Consider the following 6856-nt stretch of genomic DNA (forward strand, 5'->3'; position numbering starts at 1 on the left):
AATGGATTCTTCTATTTCTGAACCACTGGAGCTATTACACATTGATCTCTGCGGTCCATCAACCGTAGCCAGCCTCCACCACAAGAAGTATATACTGGTTATTGTTGATGACTATACACGCTTCACATGGGTCTTCTTCCTCATACTCAAATCAGAGACACCGCAGATCTTCATCAACTTCATCAAAGAAATCGAACTTCAGATCAAGCTTCCAGTTAGACGCATCCGCAGTGATAATGGAACCGAGTTCACTAATCATCTTCTTAACAGTTTCTTGGTGTCCAAAGGCATTTCTCACAACTTCTCAGCACCCTACACACTGCAACAAAATGGTGTAGTAGAAAGAAGGAACCGCACACTAGTAGAAGCAGCCAGATCCATGCTTAACTTCGCCCAACTTCCTCTCTACTTCTGGGCTGAAGCAGTAGCAACCGCATGCTTTGTCCAAAACCGAAGTATCGTGTGCAAACGCCTCAATAAAACACCATATGAGGGCCTTAACAACCACAAGCCCAATGTTCGCTTCTTTCATATTTTTGGGTGTAGATGCTTCATGATCAACAACAGAGATCAGCTCAACAAGTTTGCACCGAAGTCCGACGAAGGCATATTCCTTGGTTACTCCACTAACAAGGTTGCTTATCGAGTGCTCATCAGGCGTACAAGGCTGATCATTGAAAGCTTCGATGTGAAATTTGATGATTCTCACATCCGCGACGCCCCTCCATCTACTGAAACCACCGCAATCATGGAAAGTGACATTCCTGCTTCTTCAGGTCCCTTGAATCTAGTTGAAGTCAACTATGAGGATCTTTTCGATCCTATTGAAACGGCGAAACTATCCGAAGTTCTTGTGTCACCCGCAGCTCAACAACAACATGCTGATGTTTCTGGACCATCTCTATCTGAAGTAGCCTCTCTCAATACTTCCACCTCTCCGGTTGAGGGGGAAAGATCTACTCCGGATCTAGCCGCAACCGTCGAGGTTCCAGTACTTGATGTTGTTCAAATTCCTGTCCGCAGAGAAGCATTACCATCAAACGTATCTTCGGATTCGGATGATGAACTCATAGAAAATATCGACACTAGAACTGATCCAAGGATTGTCACTCTCCCATCCGCAGTCCAGGGGGAACCTTCTCAGGTTCCAGAGGAACTCCTATCTGCAACCCAGGGGGAACCTCTCCCAACTGCTCAAGAAAATTCTGTTCCAATAGATCAAGATGACTCAGCAGGATGTTCTCAAGTCCAGGGGGAACTGTCATCTCCAACCGCAGATTCCTCTGACATTCAAGATATTCCCTCTACCGCAGCTGCTGATCATCTATTGCCACGTCTTCATGTATGGACGAAAGACCACCCACCAGGTCAAATCATTGGGAACCCATCCGCAGGCATCCAGACTCGATCTTCCAAGGACCTATCTGATCACTGCCACTATACAGCATTTATGTCCTCGGTAGAACCCAGAACGATCAAAGAAGCATTGCTTGAACCTGACTGGATAGCCGCAATGCAAGAAGAGCTTGAAGAATTTCAAAGAAATAAAGTTTGGCAGCTCGTTCCGAAGCCACGTGGTCACTCCATTGTTGGCACTAGATGGGTGTTCAAAAATAAGTTGGATGAATCTGGTGCGGTAGTCAGAAACAAGGCAAGGCTAGTTGCAAAGGGGTATAGTCAACTTGAAGGCATTGACTACGATGAAACGTATGCTCCGGTAGCACGTATGGAAGCTATCCGGATCTTTCTAGCATACGCAGCCCACAAAAACGTCAAGGTACACCAAATGGACGTTAAGAGTGCCTTTCTCAATGGGGAACTAAAAGAAGAGGTTTATCTTCAGCAACCTCCATGCTTTGAAAATGTTGAATTCCCAGACCACTGCTACAAGCTTGAAAAGGCAGTCTACGGTCTGAAGCAAGCCCCAAGAGCATGGTATGAGACTCTTTCTGAATTCCTTATCTCATCCGGGTACAAGAGAGGAGTGATTGATCCCACACTATTCAGAAAAGCAAATGGCGACCACCTCATGATGGTACAGATATATGTGGATGATATCATCTTCGGTTCGACTGATCAAGGCATGGTGGATGAATTTGCTAAGCTCATGACCAACAAGTTCAAAATGAGCATGAATAGAGAGATTAATTTCTTTCTAGGTCTTCAAGTGAAACAAGTACCGCAAGGCATATTCATTCATCAAGAAAAATACACCACTGAACTATTGAAGAAATATTCTATGGACAACTGTTCATCTGCTAAGGTCCCCATGGCCTTCGGTTATAAGATCTCTGCTGATCCCTCAGGCGAATCTGTGGATCACAAGACTTATAGAGGCATCATCGGCTCTTTGATGTACCTCACTGCAAGCAGGCCAGACATTGTCTTTGCAACTGGTGTATGTGCAAGGTATCAGGCTGACCCAAAAGTCTCACATATGACCGCAGCCAAACAGATACTACGGTACCTGAAAGGAAGCAAATCTCTTGGTCTATGGTACCCCGCAGGCAATGACTTCAGCCTGCAAGCTTTCACATATGCGGATCATGTCGGATGCAAGCTCGATCGAAAAAGAACTTCAGGAGGATGTCAATTCTTGGGTGAAAGACTAGTCAGCTGGTCCTCAAGAAAACAAAGCTGTGGCTCTCTATCAACTGCAGAAGCCGAGTATGTGGCCGCAGCCAGCTGTTGCTCTCAAGTCCTTTGGATGAAAACTCAACTAATGGACTACGGGTATAGAATGATGCGGATACCGATCTATTGTGACTCTTAAAGTGCTATTGCTATTTCTCACAATCCAATTCAGCACTCCAAGACTAAGCACATTGAACTACGGTATCATTTCATCAAAGACCACATCTTAAAAGGTAATATTGAACTCATCTTTGTCCCTTCTCATGAAGAGATTGCTGATGTGTTCACAAAAGCGCTCGATTCAACAAAGCTTAACATCTTCTTGCAAATGTTAGGAATGATGAATCCAGACCCGCAATTCTTTTTGAATTGTTAGCTACCGCAGACCATCCTTGGTCTCCGTTGCGGTTCTAACTGAGAATTACATGTGATAGATGGTTTTGGTACCGCTGTCTAGGTACTGCAACCATATATCATACGTATCTCTCATGGGTCTTTATGGTCTGTTATTACTAATCTTTGTACATATGTTTTCCTCAGTTTCTCACTGCAGTCTTTCCGTGTTCATCCGTAATGACGTTTCTCAACCGCAATAAAAGTTCCATCCGCAATGACGTTTCTCAACCGCAATGAAAGTTCCATCCGCAATGACGTTTCCAACTGCAATGAATTTTCCATCTGCGATCATCATGATAATTTCTCAACAGTTTTATCAACTCTTGAATCTTTGTGTGCTATTTAATGATCCTTCATTAAATTAAACATTATAGACAAAAAAAAATACATTCTCTTTAGAAACTGTCACATTCTCTTTCTGAATAATCCTTGTATCAGACCTATTTTAGGGATGATGACAAAAAGAACGTTTTTCAATAAACTCATTCTTAATTTGTCCTTTCCTCTCCCCAATATGTCCCATCCGTTACAACTTCCTCTCCCATCACCCCCACGATCACCTGACGTATTGACATGCGTCTGACTCTACATTAAATGCAAAACCCCTTTTGGAAATCTCCCAAAATCTCTTCAAACCCGTTTTAATTATGTGTGGCTGAGATTTAATCCAAAATTCATAGATTCCCCCCAAAACCCCAATCGACATTTTACCCTATCCTTACCATTTACCTAGGGTTAAACACTTTTTTACCCCCCTTTATAAACCCATCTTCTTCCCCAACAATACTTTACGTTTTCTGAATATCGATTCTTTCTCCCAAATTCCTCAAAACCTTCAAAACTTTCAAGAACTCTGTTTTCTTCTCTCAAATCTTCAACAATGGTGAAATCAGGTGCATCAAAGAAACAATCCAAGGCTTCAGGTTCTGTAAATCCAACAGGTTCCGACTCTCCAACAATCGCTTCAAGTAATTTCAGAGCAATATTTGAAGATCATCCTTCATATAATGCTCCCATCAAGGTTATGATCAAGTTTCTCAGGAATCACCCTCTGTTTGGTCCATTCGATGCATTTACAGACGTTGTTCCAGTTTCTACTCTATTTAAATGTGCATTCTCAGCATATCGCCTAATGGAGAACCCCCAAGAAGTTCACCTCAATCTCATGAACGATTCTTTGGTCATCTTGTCCAAAGAAAAGTTCTTAAATGCCATTAATCTTCTGGTTCACCCCTCCATCAAGATTTTCTCACCTTCAATGGCAGACGTTACATCCGCACTCTACCAGATGGGGTATCAGAAACCAATTCGAGGGAGTGGTGAGTTCAAAAAGAATCAGTTGCCTGCGGTATGGCAGTTTGTGTGTCATTTTGTCATCCGCTGCCTATCCGGTAGAACCGGAGGCATCGACAACATGGGACTGAAGCTACTGGAATTGGTATGGAGCATATACACAGGCCACGACGTAAACTATGGACAAATCCTTTGGGACGACTTCCTCCAATACATTCCCAAAGAGCACCCAAGGGAGAACCCAACCGAGCTCACATTTGCACGGTTCTGGTCACTTTGCATCTCAGACTTACATGCGGATGCTGGAATAGACATGGGTAGTGACATCAAGTTTTTCGTCACTAAGGATTAAAAGGTACAACCCTTCTTCTGATCAAATGATATTTGGACCGATCCGCAGACTCCCTACTCATATCCTTTCTTCTCTTGGTCTTGAGACTGTTGATGTCTCAGACCACATTGAGGCTACGGAAGGTATTGCCCCATACCCTCCTACCCCGCCTCTTCCATCCGCAGCCATTATCCCTGAGGGTACCGCGGTCCCCTCTTCCACTACACTATCCAATCTTTCTCAAAGAAGAAAGCAGTTGGCAACCAAGAAACAAAGAACACCCAAGAAGGATGCTCCTAAACGAACCGCACCCACCAAGAAACGCAAAACAAAACCTGCCCCAATCATATCTACCAGTGATTCAGATGAGGATAGGCATCCAATCTCTATCTTCAAGAAAAGGAAAACAACCGATACCACTATCCATATGCATGACCGGACCGATGCTGAAGCCTCTCAACAGGCTCCAGTAGTCCTTGGGGTGCCCGCACACCCATTCGACACCACCATCATTTTCCAGTCAGACTCAGAAAGTGAGTCTGATTCTCAACTACGTGGAGACTCCCCCCCCCCAGTGCACTCCCAAGAGGACGACACTGGTTCACGCCCTAAGGTCTCCAGGGCTTCCCGACTGCATTTCTTTTCACCAGAGGAGTTGCGCTCCATTCTTCTTTTTGTCACCCAAACACTACAAACACCTTCCCACCCGCAGGGCACTTCTTTCGCCCATGCCAGAACTGAGCAGAGACAACACTTGACCACGGGTCAAGGAGACCGAGGAAGCTCAGGAAATCCTACTATGCTTTCATCCTTTACAGGTGGTTTAGGCACGGTGAGCACAAATGTGCAAGGATCCGTGGACCCGAAGGACACTTCGGTGCGCTTTGAAGGATTTGACGGTGATGCATCCAATGACTCTTGGTTACAGTACAATCCGGTAACTGAGTCAGACAAGAAGAAGTATGCTGCGTTCCAAAGGGCTTTCCAAGCCCGCAAGGAACAACAAATCAAGCAGCAACAACAGAAAGAACAGGAGATCCAGTCCGTGGCTAGATATTGGGCAAATGCCATCAGCAATGCCAGTACCGTAGCCACCATTCAAAAAATTCAGAACTGGATGGATCAGATGGCTGAAACAATTTCAAAAGCTCAAGCTTCAGGTGCAGCCGCAGGTACCTCCAAAGTTCCTCCTACTCCAACTCCCATTCCATCTCCCACTCCTATAGTCAATCCATCACAAGACGAAGAACCTGCAATCGAACTCAGTTCAGCTCCCACCTTCGGTCTTGATGATGAAGACATCCAAGAAGTAAACAAGCCAAGCCCTTCTGATGATGACCTCATGATGTTTGAAGAAGAGGAGTCCAGCGGTTCTCAACATTCGTCTTCCAAGCCTAAAGAGAAGAAGAAAAAGAAGAAGAATGTTGTCACCCGGAAGGAGTTCATGAGCCTTCAAGCCAAAATCGATCAGATCTTGGCTGCAGTCCAGCCTACTCAACCGCAACCTGAAGACACTCCAGGACCGCAGTCACTGATTGAAAGAATAGAGCGTCTGGAAACAAGGGAACGCATGGCTGCTGAACGAATCTCTCTCAAAGTAGAGATGGGGATCTGGTCCCTTGGCAATAACCGCAAGGCTGACCACAAGGACTTCATGGCTGCAGCGGAACGCCTCATTACTGAGGTGACCGCAATCAAAACGGATCTTCAAGCGGCCATCGCGGATCAAGCTTCTCAGTCTCAGAAATTGATAGATGAGACTCATACTGCTTATGAGTCCACTATCTCTGTTCTTCAAGCAACCATCAACAGACTGCAGAAATCCCTTTCCTCCAACTTCCATGGCCCTGAGATCCTCCAGCTCACCAAAGAAATCCACAAGTTGCTCTTCAGCTCCTCCACTCTAAACAACCAACATTTGGCAGAAGCTCTCAAAGCTCAGTTCCAAGAAGTCTTCAACAAGGTGGATGGACTTAAGCAATGGCTTGAGGAAGCACCGGGGTTGCATCCCTCAAGAGGGGGAAGTGATGAAGAACAAGAAGTCCATCACTCTGATACTTCTATTCATCAGAGTCCCCCCATCATCACTGAAAAAATTCCCACACCACCGCAACCATCTCAACATACTCCATCTCCTCACACTTCACCTCCAAAAGATACTCCCAAAAAGCCAGAGACTCCTCCGCACTTCAAGAACTTGGC

Source organism: Lactuca virosa, chromosome 3 (genome assembly GCF_052849685.1).
Source record: "Lactuca virosa cultivar CGN04683 chromosome 3, Lactuca_virosa_CGN04683_v6, whole genome shotgun sequence".
Lineage (NCBI taxonomy): Eukaryota > Viridiplantae > Streptophyta > Magnoliopsida > Asterales > Asteraceae > Lactuca > Lactuca virosa.